Source organism: Aedes aegypti, chromosome 2 (genome assembly GCF_002204515.2).
Source record: "Aedes aegypti strain LVP_AGWG chromosome 2, AaegL5.0 Primary Assembly, whole genome shotgun sequence".
Taxonomy (NCBI): domain Eukaryota; kingdom Metazoa; phylum Arthropoda; class Insecta; order Diptera; family Culicidae; genus Aedes; species Aedes aegypti.
The window spans coordinates 156,812,283-156,831,788 of record NC_035108.1 but is presented as its reverse complement, the minus strand read 5'-3'; the positions used below and the strand labels follow the sequence as shown (position 1 = coordinate 156,831,788).

General features: G+C 36.6%; 1 protein-coding gene across 1 annotated transcript in view; it reads left to right on the top strand.

Annotated features, from left to right (window-relative positions):
* Positions 1-19,506, top strand: part of LOC23687733 (G-protein coupled receptor daf-37) — a 511,826-nt gene that overhangs the window by 106,066 nt on the left and 386,254 nt on the right. The window lies entirely within an intron of this gene.

Sequence of the window (19,506 nt, the reverse complement as noted above, 5' to 3'; positions counted from 1 at the left end):
GTTACCAATACATAAACTAGTTTTTGCGCAGTTTTGGATTGCCGAAGTGAACGTTTTTGTTGCCGACAATAGTAATTGCATTGCCGATAAAAGAACAAGTGCCTCGTGACTTTGGTGAGGAAAAATAGAAGATTAAGAGAATAAAATAGTGTTTTGTGTATAATAATTAACAAATGAAGAGTGCTCAAGTGTAGTTAAGGTGTCTGCTGCTAATTGTTGTGCTCTATTGTTGCGTAAAATTGCCCTCTTAAAAGTTCAGCAGCTTAGGCTGCCGACAATACGTAAGTTGCCCTATTAAAACAAAATTTCATCGATTTTTCCAGAGAGAAATGTTTTAAGCAAATTGAAATGAATAGAATTTTCAGGTTTAAAATACGACATGGCAGAAGCATAAATGGAGCTTCTATATGAACACTAATCTGCACCTTTATTAACTCGCTATTTTAGTCCTCACGTCATATATAAGGCACAAAGAATAAAAAATGCGTTATTTTAAAAAGATTTCTCAAAGCTTTATGAAAATCATCTCAATTGGCAACACTGCTTTAAAGAGTGCGTCGGGGAAGACCAAGCAAACCTATTTTATTTTCTGCCTCATGTCATTGGTGCAAATCTCTCTCTCCGATTGCGCGCGAATTGCTGGGCAGTGCTTCGAGGAAGCCCGAGTTCGTTTTTCGTTCCTCGTGTGCGTGCGTTTTGGGCAGTGGGGTAGTATGTGGTCCTTGATTCTGTTCCATGTTCATGTGGAATCAAGGTCAATCGTGACAGGTTAACGTTGTACGAATGTGAAAAGATGTTTGTGTTTAGTCGAGGATGGATTACCAACTGGTGAGCTCGTTTCATGCACATTTATTTTGAGGCAATGTTACGTTTTTGTATTTTTCATACAAACTATGGATGGTTACTACAAGTGTCGGCATAAAGCCTTATTTTGTTTAAAATAATGTTAATATACATATACCTTTCTTTTTTCTGTCATTATTAAAAATATCCTTTGAATAGATCGACATTTTGAATGTCGGCGTGCTACTTTTTGTTTTCAAACTTCTATCATTACCGGTCTTTTAGTTTTCAAACAAACTTTGTATGGTTCGTTTTTTTAAGTGTCGACATAAACCCTTTTTTTGATGAATAATTTTATTACACACTTTCTTTTCTTGTCATTACGAAAAAATGCGATTGCCTTTCCAATGCGCCATAGATAGTTTCAATTTTTCGTGTAATCACAGATATATGGACATAATACTTTTGTATGTTTTTAAGGGGGTAAACCCAAACTTTTGCACGGGAGTTTATAAGTGAATCCAGAAGTCTATTGATAGATTTTTATTATGATACAGCCCTTTGATCCGACAAGAACTCCATCGAGTACAGCCTTGTAATCTAGGTATAACAGAAGTTGTTTATTGACCTTTTTGAATTTTGGCATATAACTCTTAACTCTTCGTTTAAGTATACTGAGTTTGAATTTTACCTGTGCCACCAACTATTCATAGAAGTTGAATGGTGAAGGTGAATAATCTTGATCCAACAAGAACTCCATGGAATGTAGGCTATCTATCAATATTTCACTTTTTATGGATGTGGATCTCATGATATATTTCAGCGGATCTTGTAGACTGTATGTCCGGAAATTCTTGGATGTTCAAATACTTTTGTTGTGTTCACCAAGAATCGTAGGTAAATTCTTCAAACATTTCTGAGCATGGACCAAATTTACAATTTCAAACACATAATTTCCCATTTTATTGTCTAAACTCAATTTACAAACTTTGTAAAATAAGTGACTTAAATTGAATTTACGTAAAAAAATACTTTAAGGATTAAGATTAATTTTACAAATATAAAATTTAATTGTTTACCTTAGTGCCAAATATCTACCAGGAACGCAAAAATCCGGTGTCTAGGTTTGTAAGCAAAATGTTATCGCAGATCGTCCCTAAGCTCGCAAAATACTGATGGATTATCGACTAGCAGATTATATCAAACTTGTATCACAATTATATCATATTGAGATATAATTATCTCACGTTGATGAAATTTAGATATGACGTACTATATTTTCAATTATTCATATTAAGATTATATCAGAACGTGTTACAATTATTTTATAACACAACACGTTACAAGGAGTTATAACAAATCTTAGTACAGTTTTTTTGTCAGGTCTGGTTCTAATTTGAGAATCCGTGTCGATATTAATTATTGGTGATTTGGTATTGAAGACATTTCGATGTTCCTTGGGGGCCGACATTCTCCATATAAAATGTCTTTGGCGGCCATTTAGTTTTACGTTAATTCATAAAATAACTAAAATGTGGACAATACAATGCCAGATAATAAGGAGCTACTCTGAAAAAATCGTTCAAATCGGTTCAGTATTCTTGGAGATTTCTCCAAAATTATGGTTTGATAATTTTTGAAGATTTTAAGATCTTTATTTGGTCAGGGTGGTACCAGAAACCTAAATGGTCATTACTCAAAGACGGTTGCACCAAATTGCTTCATTTTTTCACAACACATTCTCATTAATGTACCTAGTGTTCCGAAGAGCTAATATCCGAATACGATAAAAATTCTGTAGCCTGAGAAATTTTCGTGAGTTATGGCTACAAGGAATTTTGAAATATCTTCGGTTCATCCTTCGTCGCCACACACCGTTTTCCCCGTTTTCACCGCCAAAAATCGTCCTATGCATCCGACGTTCGAAGACTCCAAGTGCTTGCAAGTCCTTCTCGAGCATCGTCCACGTTTCATGCCCGTAGAGGACTACCGGCCTTATAAGCGTACATGGTGTATTTGGTGCGGGTGTGAATCTTTTTTGACCGCAGCTTGATGCCATGATGCGCCTCCATATTTCATGGCTAACGTTATTGTCAGCCGTCAGCAAGGATCCAAAGTAAACGAACCTCGACCACTTTGAACGTATCCCCGTCCATCGTATCACTGCTACCTAGGCGAGCCTTCTCGCGCATGCATATACTTTGTCTTTCACCACTAGGCCAACTTGCGCTGCCTCGCGTGCCAGGCGGGTGTACAGGTCTGCCATCTTTTCAAATGTTCGACCGATAATGTCCATATCATCCGCGAAGCAAACAAATTGACTGGATCTCGTGAAAATCATATCCCTCGGCTCTCCGCACAACACCTTAGCGCAATATTGAACAACAAGCTGTAGTGTTCGCTTGAAACCTTTACACAATTTTGCACACGGTCGGATCCCTTGCTGCGCATGACCGCCCACGCTGTATTCTTCTCCTCCATAATCTCCCTACATTCCTCATCGAACCAATCGTTCCGTTGCCTCCATCCCACGTACCCGACGTTGCTCTCAGCTGCATTGTTGATGGCTGCTTTCACTATTCTCCAGCAGTCCTCAAAAGGGGCTCACCCTCTTTCGGTAATGCATCCGTCCGCATTGACGACATCCGGATGCCTAAGCTGCTGTAGATCATACCGGGGCGGCCGTCGGTACCGTACGTTGTTAACGACGGAGAGTTTTGAGCGCAGTTTAACCATCACCAGTTAGTGGTCAGAGTCGATGTTAGCGCCACGATAGGTCCTGGAGAAGTGACGTCCATCAAACAGAACGTGGTCGATTTGTGATTCTGTCTGCTGTGGTGATCTCCAGGTGTATCGGTATGGAAGGCTGTGCTGGAAGTAGGTGCTATGAATGGCCATATTCTTGGAGGCGGCGAAATCAATTAGTCGTAAGCCGTTTTCGTTCGTTAGCCCTGAACAAGAGTCAATTTGAACAAATGAAGATGTAATAATTGTGAAAAATAATGGAATCGTTCTGGTGGGCTGGCTGTTTGATTTCTGAGCTACGATAAAATACCATAGGGTTAATACGGTAATTGTAGCAAGATCCAATAAGATTGAACTGTAGAAAAATAGACGCTTAAAAGGTTTTGAATTCCATACATTTGTCTTTAAACCAAGTTGACTGCTGGGGTGGCAAAAATTCCTTGGTTGACCCCCCTCCTCAAGCTTCATCTAGCAAATGCGTCACAAACATGTGATCCGTTCCATCAGAAGCCAAAATAAAAACACCCCATTGTACTGAGGTCGTTTAAATTGGCGGATTGCATGAAATCCATTGCAGTGAAATGTGGTTTGTTTACCATTGAACCAGTTTTGTTGGTTTTGGTCTCACAAATAGGTTCTTTCAGCGAGAGAGATATGATAGTCGGCAAGTGAAAATGTAGACACAGGATGTTTGCATTGTCGTGTTTCATGGGTGTAAACATTTGTGTATAATTTATAACAAACGTTTTATTTTGGTTTGATTTTTTTGTCGTGTTTCATGGGTGTAAACATTTGTGTATAATTTATAACAAACGTTTTATTTTGGTTTGATTTTTTTGGCGTAGTGGAGAATAGTATATGTAATTAAGTAGGCCATTGTGATATGTTAATGGATTCTATATCATTACTCGGAAAACCATTACCCGAAATGCAATTAATTGGATTTTATCATTTATCGGATTGTACCATTTACCGGAAAACCATATCCCGAAAAAATCATTACTGGGAAATTCTTGTTCCTCCTGTGTTAAATTAGAAATTACCGCTTGTGGATGCTAAATTCACATTCGAGCAATTTTCACATTTTTTATGGGCCATACTGTAGTATACAAAGATGAGATTCAAATTATCTGGCAGTGTGATTTCTTTAATAAACAGGTGATATTGTTTACCGACCAATCAATTTTGGGTTAAGATGAGATGGCAAATAGTTTAAAAGCAGAGTGAAGTTATCGGTTGCGTACCCAATTATAATATTTAAGATGAAGATGAATCGAAGCCAAAGTTCAAATTTTCAAAAGCACGGATCTGTAGAACCGAACATCCGTTCAAGCTGAAAACTTGATCGATTGATCACTAACTGGTGGTGACCAATCGATTAGGTTTTCAGCTCAAACGGACGTTTGGTTCTCCAGATCCGTGCTCTTGAAAATTTGAACTTTGGCTTCGATTCATCTTCACCTTAAATATTATAATTGGGTACGCAACCGAACCGATAACTTCACTCTGCTTTTAAACTATTTGCCATCTCATCTTAACCCAAAATTGATTGGTCAGTAAACAATATCACCTGTTTATTGAAGAAATCACACTGCCAGATAATTTGAATCTCATCTTTGTATACTACAGTATGGCCCAAAAAAATTTAAAAATTGCTCGAATGTGAATTTAGCATCCACAAGCGTTAATTTCTTTGTTTTTGGGAGTGAATGTAATTTCTAATTACTGCTGTATATTCTAACATAACTTCGCTATCTAGGACAATTTTTGTAAAAAAAAAATACAGTCTTAAATAGTTATTTAAAGCAACAAAGTTTAAAGGTTTTGTCCAATCAAAATTAGAAACAGCTTCTGATTATCGTATACTGTGGTGATAAACTTTCCACCTTCATAAATCACACATTATTGTTGAAAATATTAATTCATTTGGTATCGGAGGATGGAGGAGTTCTTAAAGAACGTGTTGTTCATGGTTACAATAAAACATGTCGCCAGGGTCATAGTTTTGAGAGCATTTACGTCTTGTGGGTTTTATATGCCTTTATTGTTTGTTTGAGCTCAATAAAAAAGTAAATACGGAAGTCTATAACAGCTTTTTGAGGAAGAAATTTGTTACTTCAGTAAGAGACAACTTATATCAATACTATCTCATAGGTTTTGAGGAAAACAGAGCCACTTATCACACTTATATGAAGGTTCAACCACGGCTCTCCAAAATGAGCCGTTTTTTTTCGAAAATATGTTTAAGTCTCGAATGATCCAGTATACATCCATTCTATCATTTGATTGGGCGAATGCTGGAGACAAGGTCTATGATGAATCTCATCCCATCGTTGATGTCTTAGAAGCTTTCATCACAAAGATATTGAACTCGATGACCGCATGATAAAATTTGAAGGTATGCTTCAAGTTCCTCTCTAGTGAGGTGAAAGTAACAAATAAAAATCATGTCCAAAGCGCAAAATTTGGTCTAAAAACATTAAACAATACTAATAATGAATAACTTTTATGTTTCGTTCAAATTTTCCTTATAAAAACTACCATTTTTGCTTTTTTTAATGGGCCATACTGTAAATGGAAACGCGACTTCATATTTTCAACGCAAATAATGCACATACCTACATTTGTTGATGTTTCGAGTTGTTTACAGAATACCATAAACCGAAGGTGAAGTGCAACTGATGCACTACCTTGAGATGATCGCCATTGAGCTACGCAGTGTGGCTTTGTTTACTTCAGTTCCGTTGTTTACAGATTAGTGCGTTTAATTTCAACTGAGGTGTTAATAAAACATAAGTTTTAGCATAGCAAAAGACGTGCACTCTATGGAATTGAGTGTGCAGTAGGTTTTGATCAAAGTCATTTCATGATTATGATATTTAGAGTGTTTAGAATAAGATCCATTGGAATCTCTTCTACCAAAATAATACAGATGTTTTGTGTTAGCCAACACTAGCATCCTAATATGGTCAAACTAAATTAAGCTATTATTAACGTTTTGTTTATAACATATTACATTTCAATTGCAGTACCAGCTCATACCTTTCATTTCCAGGTTCTATATTGCGGTGAATCTCGAATAAACTGCCAAGCAAAAAAAAAAAATACCCATTAACTTTTTGATTTTTCTTGTAATTATTAAAAATTTGTTGTTTAGTTAGTGCCTCTACCGTCAAGCTCCCACAGTTCTGAAGGCTATCTGAAAACCTAATGTTTCCGTGAGTTTTCGATTTGATGGTCCAAGTGCATCAAATTTTCCTCAAAGCATCAACAGTTCCAACTACATCTCAAAATAAAAAAATGTTAGTAGACTTCGGGAAGCCATCCTACGGAACATCTGATGGATAATTTAATCCAAAAAGGTAGAAATATTAGCTGAACGTATGGAACCAACACCAATATCAGTACAGTTGTCATTTTAAAAATGGTTTACATAATTAAAGTTAAGGTAATTAAATTCCATTTAATTCCATTAGAGTTTGATCCTTTGAAAGACACGCGTATTAAATCATATACATAAAATCCCAGAGTTGTCTGTCTGTCAGTAACGCTTTGAAATGTTTCATCAAGTTTCGTTGCACACTACAACAGCAATTTAAGAGCACTACAACGGTCAATTTCAGATTGCCACGTGCTCGATGGAGTATTGCCTGAGCTTAAATTAAGGCGATTTTGATGTCATCAGTATCATGCGATTTGAAAGATTATATGTAGCTTTTCGCTTTAAAATTTCGCTGGAACGTGGCTAGCCACGTCGGGTTTGCTAGTAGTATGATACTCATTTCGGTTTTCATTAAACTTTGTATATGTGTTCCACTAAACAGCTCAAAAATCAAGCGTAAATGCATAAACAATGGTCATTGTATACATAACCAAATGATTAGCCTCCCGAGGAAGAAAAAACAACTCGCAATAACATATGCATACCATATTTTGGTATCATACCATAATTATGTATTGTTCAGTTGTCAATACCTTATTTTGGTATTATAATGGTATTGGGAAAAAATGTTCGAAACAATTAAAAATACTTCATTTTGGTATTCGATAGCTATTGAGGACTGCTTGAGGTTTTGAACTACTATTGAAAAATTTCACTTTTATTTGAACATCCAGCATGTATTATTTAGGTATTACAATACCTGATCTAATTATCAGCTTGGTATTTGTGGAAAAGGCAGAAGGTATTATTTGAGGTATTTTACATCTTATGCAAGGCTCATTCATACCTCATTCAGGTTGTAAGTATTGGAAATTTTTTGGTATGGAATACTTTAGTTTGGTATTTGATAGTTATTTTCTTCTGCTCGGGCTATCCTCCCCATGGGTACCTTATTTATCCATTCAACACTGAACTGTAAATATTAATCTCCAGTGAATCATTAAAAAATATTCACTGCGTTGCTAGTTTTCGTGTTCATTTCAATTAGCGAATAACTGGCCTGAATCTCAATATGATGATAAAATAAAAAAAGGGGAAATTAGCATTTTTGTGTAATAATTATCTGGTTGAGTGGTTAAACGTTTTCGTTCAATTTACATGCGTAGTAAAGTATGCATTGAAGAATGAGTATTGCGGTGAAAAAAGGGTGTTGGTTCGAAAATCCATACGTGACAGCTATGCTTTTATGGACTGTGCAGTGCATCTATGGAAATCAAGTGGTGCATGGAAAGGTTTGATCACACCTTATTATCGTTCTAATGTTCAAACAATCCTATATGAACAATATTTAAATTAACATCATATATCACATTTACAGAGTGTTGGTCAATTACGAGCCGTGTGGCGATACGTTGAGGGGTGACCATTTTCCGGAATTTCATTTGTTTGGTAACCGGTATGCAAAACCGAAATCACGACTCTAGAATTTATCTCTGATAAATTGGAATTTACACTGGATTGGGTTCGTGATTATGCATAATTTGATTTTAATACGCCTACATTTGGAAGCGCGTGGGAGTGATTGCTGGTAGGTGAATAATTGGTGTCTAAATTTTAGTTATTCTGCCTGCTTGAACAGTGGCAATTTCTAATAATGCTGCAAATTCGGTTTGGCTGCTGATGATGCTTTGGTTCTCATTGTGACAGCACTGATACTGGTGTGGATAATAGATTTAATTTACCCCAACAATTAATTACCTTTGAATTTTTTCTTAATAACATAGAGCCTGTGTTTCACAATGGGATTGTGGACTGCTTAATTGATTTAGAACAAAGAAACCAAATCTAATCTCATTTTGCATACAGAAATAATTGAAACCGTTGTTTAATCTGCGTGGTTCTTGGGATATTTTTTTTCTTCTTCTTCTTTCTGGCGTTATGTCCCCACTGGGACAAAGCCTGCTTCTCAGCTTAGTGTTCTTATGAGCACTTCCACAGTTATTAGCTGAGAGCTTACTATGCCAATGCCACACGCACATCATTTTTGTCAATATCTCTGCCAATTTTCAACCGATTTTAATAGTTTAAAGCTTTTTTGAGCGCAAATAATGGCGCGTACATGATTGGTTTGAGATTTCACAGATTTAAGTAAGTTCAGGTGAACCCAAACTTTTGCACGATACACCATACTGAGGAGTGAACCCAAACTTTTGCACGATGACTTGACTGACTGTTTCATTGATTTTGAATACTTTCCAGATTTTTCCACCAAAATTTCGTGGCGTCTTTTCAAATAATATAAGATTACGATTCTAATGACACTTTGATTTAACATTTTGGTTGACCCAATGCTGAGGAAATTAGATATAATTTTTCAGTGTGTTTTTTTGAAAAATGTCACAACTTTAAGTAAAAATTTAGTATACAAAGTTCAAAGAATGTTTTTGGAAAAGTACATACGAAGTAAGAATAACTCTTTTCCTTTCGAATGCGACTTAGAGAGTTTCAATTGGACGTGTTATCACAGAGATATGGACAGAACACTTTTGCATGTTTTTGAGGGGGTGAACCCAAACTTATGCACGGGATTGTATATGGCAATGCATATCGCTGCTTAAGCAATTGGTCGCTTAGAACCATGTTAATTTGTACTGGGTACCAGGCGATTGTGTAATTGAAAGTACCGTAAAACGGGGTAACATTGATCGGAATGATCCTCCTCGTAAATAGTGGGAATCAACATTATTCGATGAATTATTTTCAATATATGAATGGTGCTTCTCTTTCTTATATTCATGAGCTTACGAGAATTGAGGTTTTTGCAAAAATTGAGTTCAGTTTATGCGCAAATTTATTAACTTTTCGCCACAATGATTTCCATGATTATGGATGATGGATAAATGTTGTAGTGTTGGTCACTACCTAAGACAAGACAAAAATAAATTAAAAAAATACTGAATTGAGAGCAAACCAATGGAAATTTCGTCAATTTTCTCTAATATAGCCTGTTTTGAATATAATCTTGAATATTGAAAGGGATAACACCCTCAATTGCACTAAACGAATAAAGCGTGTAAAAAACAACCAAATTATGAGTCTTGATATCTGATTATGTTCACAAGATTTGCTTAAAAAGAATACTGGCAGCACTGACTTTTGTATCGTCAAGATTATCGACTGAAAAACAACGGGGCAGTCTGTCACGCTGTCGCGTCCTGTCACGTCCTGTCCTAGGTCACTACTAACACTAGACATGGAAAAAAATTGTCGCTCGACCTGTTAAATATATTGTTCGGCGTATATAACAGTTCCATCGATCGTTGGCTTATTTTCGGAGATTGATACGAAAGCGACGTCACCTATTTGCCTGAGTGATCCTATTCGAACTGAAGTTAGATTTCTTTGCCAATTGAATTCTACATTTATAAGGTTTAGTCACGTTAAATATGTACGCCGAACAATATAGTTAACAGGTCGAGGCGACAAATTGTTGCCTGTCTACAACACTACAACATCTAGCCGTCCAAGACCAGAACGTTAGGCTACAATTCGTTGTTTCGATTGTGTTGTTCACACATATGGCCCTCTGTTAAAACAAATTTTCAACTTCTATTCATTTCTCTCGTCGCTCGCTTGCGATTCTATCCATCTTGTCATTTCATTACTTTCGTTACTCCCTTTCACTCTGAGTATAGGTAAAAAATTGTTTATAATAATAAAGTCATGCGGTGATTAAACCTTATAAATGTAAATTAAAACTCACCTAAAACATTTTATTTAAACATGCTCAAATATATCAGAAAACAAAATATAGTCACAAATGATGAGTGCCAGTACTTGTTTTAAAAAATATAAAACTTGCAACATTTGTATTTTTGAATGATACTGTTGGCGCGCTAGCCATATATGGTCACCCTAAATGATAATAGTAGACGATTTAGAAGAAGAATATAGTTACGAGAATTTAATTGAAGGACTGTTATCTTAAATCTAGAAGAATTAATGAAGCGTAGTGAGTGGAAGGAAGTACTGTAAATTGTGAGTAATAATGATACATTTAATGTGAAATGGTTTCTAATAAACAAAACTTTAGTTTAAGCTGATCTTCAAAAATACTGCGTTTGGTCTGCTATAAAAAGCTGTGCATCGATTGAATCGCCACCACAACAAACTTAAAAATTTACAACACTTTTTCCCGCTTATAAGTGCTGTAAAATGGATACAAGACAGTCGGAGTCATCTTCTAAAAGGATTAAGCTGCAGTTAGAGTTCTGGGAAAACGAACGTTCAATCAAATTGAAAGCAATAACAGACCGAGAAAAGGTGGAGTTATTGTATGCAAGAAAACGGTTTGATCTGATGAAATCCCAATTGGCCTTTGGTTCGGTTGATGATCTTGACCACAGCGCCATCGGTTTGGTTGAAGCTTCGAATGATGCAAACGATATTGTACCATCATTAGATCCCTTTGAAAGTTCTGTTTCAGTGAACAGTTCACAAAATGCAAATAGTGTACCAACACAACAACAAATATGTGCCCGACAAGTAATGTCGAACGACTTGCCTAATTTCACAGGAGATCCAGAAGATTGGCCCGTGTTCTATAGCCAATACAACAACAGCACACTTGCTTGTGGCTACAGCAATACAGAAAATTTGATGAGGCTGCAAAGATGCTTAAAAGGGAAAGCCTTAGAATACGTGCGAAGTAGTCTGTTGTTACCTGAATTAGTTCCAAAAGTAATTCAAACGTTTTAAATGTTGTATGGACGGCCGACAGTTTTGATTAACTCACTAATAGAAAAGATTCGTACTATTACGCCACCGGACATTGATCGATTACAAACGGTGATCGATTATGGAATGGCGATACGGAATTTAGTTGACCATTTGATAGCAATGAATCAAAAGGAGCACCTTAGGAATCCCACGTTGCTACAAGAGTTAGAAGCAAAGATACCCGGACAGATGAAACTGGAGTGGGCGCGGTACAAAATGGATCATGCTCCACCATCTCTCAAAATTCTGAATGAATTCATGAATGAAAGAGTAGAGGCAGCTTGTGAGCTGTAGGATCACATCCGAAAACGAATCACATTCAAAACGAAGTTTCAAATTATTATAATGAAGGGCGAATGTACTCACGAGATGATATTCGTAATAGAAGTTGTTTAGTTTGCAAAAGACAAACCCATCACGTAAGAGATTGTGCAGAATCCCAATCGTATGGTGTAAGTCGTCGATGGTATTTGGTTGGCGAATTGAAGTTGTGTAGGTGCTGCCAAGATCGTCATGCTACTAGGGTTTGTCCAGCTGCATATGAGTGTGGAGTAAATAGATGTCAACTGCTTCACCATCCATTGTTACACCAAAACAGAGATCAATAGGGTTACCAGTAAATAGGCACGCCGTTATAATTTAGTAAAACTTCAAAGAATATGAAGAATTACAGGGGAGGGAATGCTGGCGCGCTAGCCATATATGGTCACCCTAAATGATAATAGTAGACGACTAAGAAGAAAAATATAGTTACGAGAATTTAATTGTCGGATAGAAATTGAAGGACTGTTATCTTAAATCTAGAAGAATTAATGAAGCGTAGTGAGTGGAAGGAAGCACTGTGAAATGGTTTCTAATAAACAAAACTTTAGTTTAAGCTGATCTTCAAAAATACTGCGTTTGGTCTGCTATAAAAAGCTGTGCATCGATTGAATCGCCACCACAACAGATACTTTTAAGAAATATAAAAAAAACTGATCAATGTTACCTCGGATTACGGTAATGTAAAAGCTGATTTACTTGCAAGGAACAGGTCAAGCGTACAGTTCATAGGACCAGAACTCTTCTGTGGTGTATCTCAATGTGTATTATAAATAAATGGAATTGAAACAATGAGAGGATCAAATAACACACTCAAACTGCATTGTAACAGAAACTTTATCAGAATCCAAACTGTTCATAATTTAAAATAAAGAGTTACTGAAAAACATCCTAGTTTAAATAAAGAATCGTTGAACATACTTGTTGGAATTCTTACAGGACACTGCCCGAAAAGATGTCATCAGTAATGAAAAATGGCGAGAATGTCTGTTGATTCGAAACAAAAAAAAAAAAAAACAAAATGCTCGCGAGCATCATAGTGCTGATTTACTCGTATCTACCGTGCTCGCGAGTAACGAAGCTAAAGTGATTCGTGAACGTGTTCGGAGTTGTTGGAATTTGGAGTCAATTTAATTTTTGGAAAATAAAAACTATTTCCGAAATTTCTGGTTTTCTAGGGCTTTTGACATAAAACTGGTTGTTTACTGTCGATTTGATGGATATACAATTGATTTGTCTGTCAAAACCATAATGAACACACCTTGTTCGATTACTCGCGAGTAAATGTTCGCGAACTGTTTGCTATTTATTTTGGTATGTTCTCCCGAGCAGACGAGTGCGAACTTTCTCACACCAAGCCTGTTCGCTAGTCTGTAATTTTTGTTGGTTTACACTCCTGATCACGAAGCTTTGATGCAAACATTTCCACTACTGGATATCATTTGAACAAGATCAGTCGATGTCAAGCTGATGTCTGTCGGTTTTGCGTCTATGGAATAGATACCTCACAACATTTGCTCTGTGACTATCCAGCGTTATCTTTTTCCTCTTTCTGGCGTTACGTCCCAACTGTGACAGACCCTGCTTCTCAGCTTAGTGATCATATAAGCATTTCCACAAATATTAACTGAGAATTTCCTTTACCAATTGACCACTTATGTATGTGTTTATCGTGAGACAAGCACGAAGATACTATAGGCTCTGAGAAGTCGATGAAATTTCCAACAGAAAAAAAGATCCTTGACCGGTGGCATTCGAAACCACGACCGTCAGCTTGGTCTTGCTGAAAAGCGGCTCGTTTTCCGCCACGTCGATTTGACTCTAGCGTTATATGTACGTAGAAAACAATGTTTCAAAATAATTCTAAGTTCTTTTGAAATTTGGTTACAAAACCCCAATCTGGTTGTTGGTTTCGTTCTAAAAATCAGTCAACGGAATTTAGTCCAAATGGTAATTTGTTACCCTGGACAAATCAAAGAGGGGTATATTGCAATAGATATATCTACGTTATGATATGATACGTTATGATCTATGATATATTATCTACGTTATGATATATCTACGTCTTGCGGCTGCAGTTTTTTGTTTGCTTCATGAGTATTTGCGGCTTTAAAAAAAATACAAAAATAAATATGAATTTCTGGAATTTAGACTTACACATGTATAAAATCATTGCTCTTAATAAGGAAAATTCATCAAAAGCATATAATGTAAGATATATTATGATTTTTTATGGAAATATCATAAATGATTTATGTAAACAAACTGGATTTCATCGGCATTTTTTCAATTGGTTACTGCAAATCGAATAAAACTGAATTAATCAATCTGATATGTCGACGGCATGGGGTAAGCTGTAGGAGCTTTGAGAAATCCCGGGAACATTTGACAGAGTTATATTCCATTTTCGAGGAAATCGTTATCCTGCTGTGGCATTCATCTGAGCACCGAAATACAAGCACGCCCTTGGGTTTTATATATGTCAGGTGTTGCCGTGACTGCAAGCTTTACTCTGATTCTCAATGACAGCAAATTTCACAACGGGAGTCTTTTGATGTGTAAACTGACGATACTCTTTCATTGTAAAATAGTTGTCTGTCACGAATTCGAACACAAAGCAAAAAGTAAAAACTAGACTTCATTCTGATCCAATAGGTATACCCCTGGCAGCTGTGGGTTGAAGCATTTCAAAGAGAACCTCTACACTACAATCGATTCCATCCTGGAAGTACGGAGAGATAACGTGTCTGTATCCTCGAGCGAGCTGAGATTTCATTCTGACGACTGTTTACAAAGGAAGTGCACATGTGGGAGAAATATGACACTGATACTGTGTGGGAAATGAATCTTACATCGTTTATTTTTTCGTCTGGTTTGAAGAAATGTGAAAATTTACACACATGTCTGCGTCTTTTGAAAACCTGGAATTTTCAATAAAACAAACTCTCGGTTAATCTTACACAACGAAATGTATACAATTCAATTTATCTTATTTTAGCACCAAGATAGCCGTGACGGTAAACGTGCAGTTGTTCAGCAAGACCAAGCTGAAGATCGTGGGTTCGAATCCTATCGGTCAGGATCTTTCCGTAAATGATATTTTCTCTACTTCCCTGGGTATAAAGTATCTTCGCAAAAATGGTCAATTGTTAAAGGAAGCTCTCAGTTGATAATTGTGGAGGTGCTCATAAGAAAACGATTGAAAAGCAGGCTCTGTCCCAGTAGGGACGTAATGCTAGAAAGAAGAAGATGTAAGAAATAAAGGATCTGAGAATGATATCTTTAATTTATTCCTGGAATATCATTAGCATATCATATTCAGCTTTTGCATTTTTTTCAATTTTCCAAGTTTAGTTAGCCGTAGTCCATAAATGTAGTTGAATGCATGCGATTCCTTATAAATTATCATCGTATAGAACTTAATATAATTGGCTAACTGTGTGAACTTCGATAATCCCACAAAATATCATATCCTCTTAATCTTCATACAAAACGCACACAAAAAAACTTCCATATGGCAGGGCACGACACAATGCACTCCACAAATAACCACTTAGAAAATGAACTTTATCCCCCAGAGCTACTGATTGTCATCGTGGCAAGCAAGCAAGAGTAACTTTTATTTTCACATACAATTTTGTCGTTCTTTCCTGGAAAGCACAAAACGGATTTCGAGGTTCACAGAAGCGTAAATCTCGGCTTCAGTTTTACGAATCAGGGGAAGATGATCGGAAATGCTCCTCTATGTGAAAGGAAGATGATTTTCATGCACGCTGTCTAAAGTTTTATAGGAGACTTGACTTTTATAGTAGCAACTGTTGAAAATGAGAAGGAAAAAAACCAATACACACATTTTAAGTAGAAGAAAAAACCGAATTTAGTACTATACCATTTACTTCCACTAGAGTCTGTATCCTTTGACAGATACGCGTATTTCGACCTCAACTAAGGCCGTCTTCAGTGTCGTGTACTAGACTACTAGTGCAAATTTCTTGGGTGGCGAAAATTAGATCTTTACCCTACACGACACTGAAGACGGCCTTACAGTTGAGGTCGAAATATGCGTATCTGTCAAAGGATACAAACTCCAGTGGAATTAAATGGTATAGTACTAAATTCGGTTTTTTCATCTACTTATAGGTATTTTACTATACAGCTGGAAGATTTATTATATACACATTTTGTTGAATAGTTAGCACTCAAATTTCATGTGATTTTAGAAAATAGGTCAGTAAACCTGTCAATTTGTAAACTAAATTTCAAAGGTAAAAGTGTTTATGTAGAACAGCATTTTTGATATTTTTTTTTTTTTGAATAAGTGCATTGTTAAAAGCTATCTGGTATAAAAAATGTTACGCGTCTACCAGATTGAATGAAAAAGCAATCACAGATATCTTTTGATTGTTGCAATCCACATAATAACACGTTTAAAGTATACAAACAGTAATATTAAAATGGGATAACGTCAAGATAAGGGAATCCAAATATTAATCTTTTAAGGTTGTAAATTTTCTCGACCTTCGTACCTGTCACACGATATACAAATTAAAAAATGGACAATTGGCAATGAATGTTCGCAGTTAAGAACAGTAAGCGGAAAGGAGGCTCTATTTAAGTTGAGACGTAACGCTAGAAAAAATAAGAAGAACGCCAAGATAAGACCATCATCTATAAAAACTTAAATGAAGAATATTGGAAGTTTAAAAATTTCTTGTCAAATATCAATGATTGACTGAAGCTGTGTGGTTTTCTGAGATTAACGAATTTCAGTTCATAACGATACTTGCTAGGAAGGAACGTTTTGTTCCATACAACCCTGAACACTCGAAGGAAGGGCCAATTGAATAAGAATCTCTGGTATGGCAAAATAAATGTTTAGTAAACCTGCTACTGAATTGACGCAGGATCGGCTGCGTGTGTATGTTTGCTATAATGAAATATGCCACGTTTGTGTGGCACATGAAAAATGAATAAAGTTCCCGTTCTTACAATGAGACTTTTTTTTCTCTCATGAGAATGACATTGTGGAATTCCCTAGAAGTAATGTGTGCCATGGTACCAACCATGGTGGAGATGATGTGGCACAAAAAAAGATCAATGACTCTTGATTATGGTTATGAGATCAAATAAAAAATGGATTCGCCGCGGTCGTGAGCGGATGTAAAATCTATGGATGTGGCCAGATTCACTTGTTGGTTCACAACGTTATGGTTGGTTACACTATCCGTCTTCGTTCTTTTTCGAGTTATATTAACTAAACGATCACTTGCATTGGGTAACGGAAAAATGTACCATGGTTCGGAATACAGATGTCATGCATTTGAAGCTTCAAAATTATTCTAAACAAAAGATTTGCCATTAACAAAGTTGTTTGTATTAGTAAGGTCCATTGTTGTGAATGAAGATGTAGCCATAAGGTACCCGGGAGCAAGTTGGACCTAAAAAACGATAGTTCGAATAAATTGTTCAACATAATTCTCAAATGTCATTATTTTTGAAATCCATGTGACCGTGTTACATTTTGGCAACAAATTTGCTAATATGTGCATGAATTTAATCAAATAATTTCGAAATTGTTAAAACCTTAGAAGAAAGTTGTAAAACTGGTTGGACAAAATAATATTATGTAATCTAATCTAATCTAAGCGCTTGCACAGCCAATATTGAAAAGCATCCTGGAAGTACCTAAATTTAGCCAGATATTTTCTTGTCAGCATTAATACTTGCAGAATATCAGTGATATGATACAAATTTTAAAATGGCCAAGCCCACTGTGCAGACTTTGTGGTTGAAGATAATTAAAGAATTCGTGACGATTAGGTTATTCACGTATGAATAAACTGATAAACACAATGTCTGGCTCTAAAGCCTTGGTTTAAGCGCCATTACTCACTCTCTGAAACGAGATGAAATCTTATTTTACCCCTCTCCCGCTTTAAGATTAAAAAAAGTATATAAATTAAGATTCAAAATTATAATATTGAGTACTGAAAACGATCTCACCGGATTTCAATTGAGGCCTTATAGTTGAGGTCAAAATACGCGTATCTGTCAAAAGATACAAACTCTAGTGGAATTAAATGGTAGTACTAAATTCGGTTTTTTCATCTACTTATAGGTATTCTACTAAACAGCTCGAAGATTTATTATTAAAATGAAATGTTTCAATTTTTGCCATTAAAAAGTTCTCACTTTCGAGGCTCGTCAAATAAGAATATTTCATAGATATCTGTAAAAAAATAATGCCAAATAGCTTTAGACGTATCTTTAGTGGTTTGACGATTTTAAGGCTAAGTAGCCCGTCATTCGTTTTGGCAACAATGATGACTTTCCAGCTTACATTCCAAAGTGATAAAACTCAGCCTTGATAGTGAAAATGTATTGACCATTGCACGAATTTTTAGATTCTAATGCAATTGTTCATTTGCCAGATACAATTTACAGACTCACCTATACCAGTAGGCGTATGCTTTGACAAGTTATGATGTTTCAACATTTTTCGATCTGAGCATGTTTTACCTCGCGTACCTGCAGGAATAAACTAGAACCTTTTGTGTGGTCCTTAGCCTCCTGTGCATCAACTTCTATCCATACCTCCTCGCGGTACTGACCGGTGTTACGAGCAACCTTAGGGAATATCGGCTTACCATCCCAGTGAGGACTTTGGGGGAATGCTGACAGGGGAGGGAGGGAGTTTGCATCTGTATACCTTGAGCGTCTGTACTCCATGTCAGGGATAGCTGATAATCGTCCGAGTGCCAGGAATCAGTTTCGTTTCCCATTGGCAGATTCAGTTCGTAGTTCATGTGTTTATTATTATTCCTATTTTTCTAACAACGGAGGGGGTTTCAATCTAGTATTCATTAAAAATGTGTTCTATGTCTCGATCGCTCCCTATCTCGATGGTCCCTTCGATATCGAGATGTGGAGAGGCGACTGTACTAGATTAGATTGTATCGTTTATGTGTGAAAAATGCGATCTGTCAAGTAGTTTTCAAGATGCATTCGAAACAAGAAGAGCTGCGCCAGCAAATCTTTGGCGCGGTGATCGATAGTCATCAGTCGCACAAATGGATCGGAAAAAGGCTTGGAATCTACCATTCCACCGTGTCCCGTGTTGTGAAGATGTGCCTGGAGATAAAGGTCATCGAGCGGCGCGCTGGAAGCGACCGACAACCGAAAACGGAATACCCAGAGAAGGCGCGGCAGATAGGGCAGTACTCTAATAATCCCATCCATAAAATTCTAAAATGTGTAGTACTTTAAGAATAATACGAATCACCCAAGACGTGGCCAAAAAGGTCAATTCGTCGAAGTGGTTCATCCAGCAGACCATGAAGCGGGCTGAGATACGTGTTTTTAAAGTCAGTAAGGCGCCAAACCGGACTGACAAGCAAAACACGGTGGTCAAATTGGGTGCGCGGAAGCTGAACCGTGAGTGGCAGGTCAAGCCAGGCTGTCTCGTCATGGACGACGAGGCATACATCAAGGTGAAC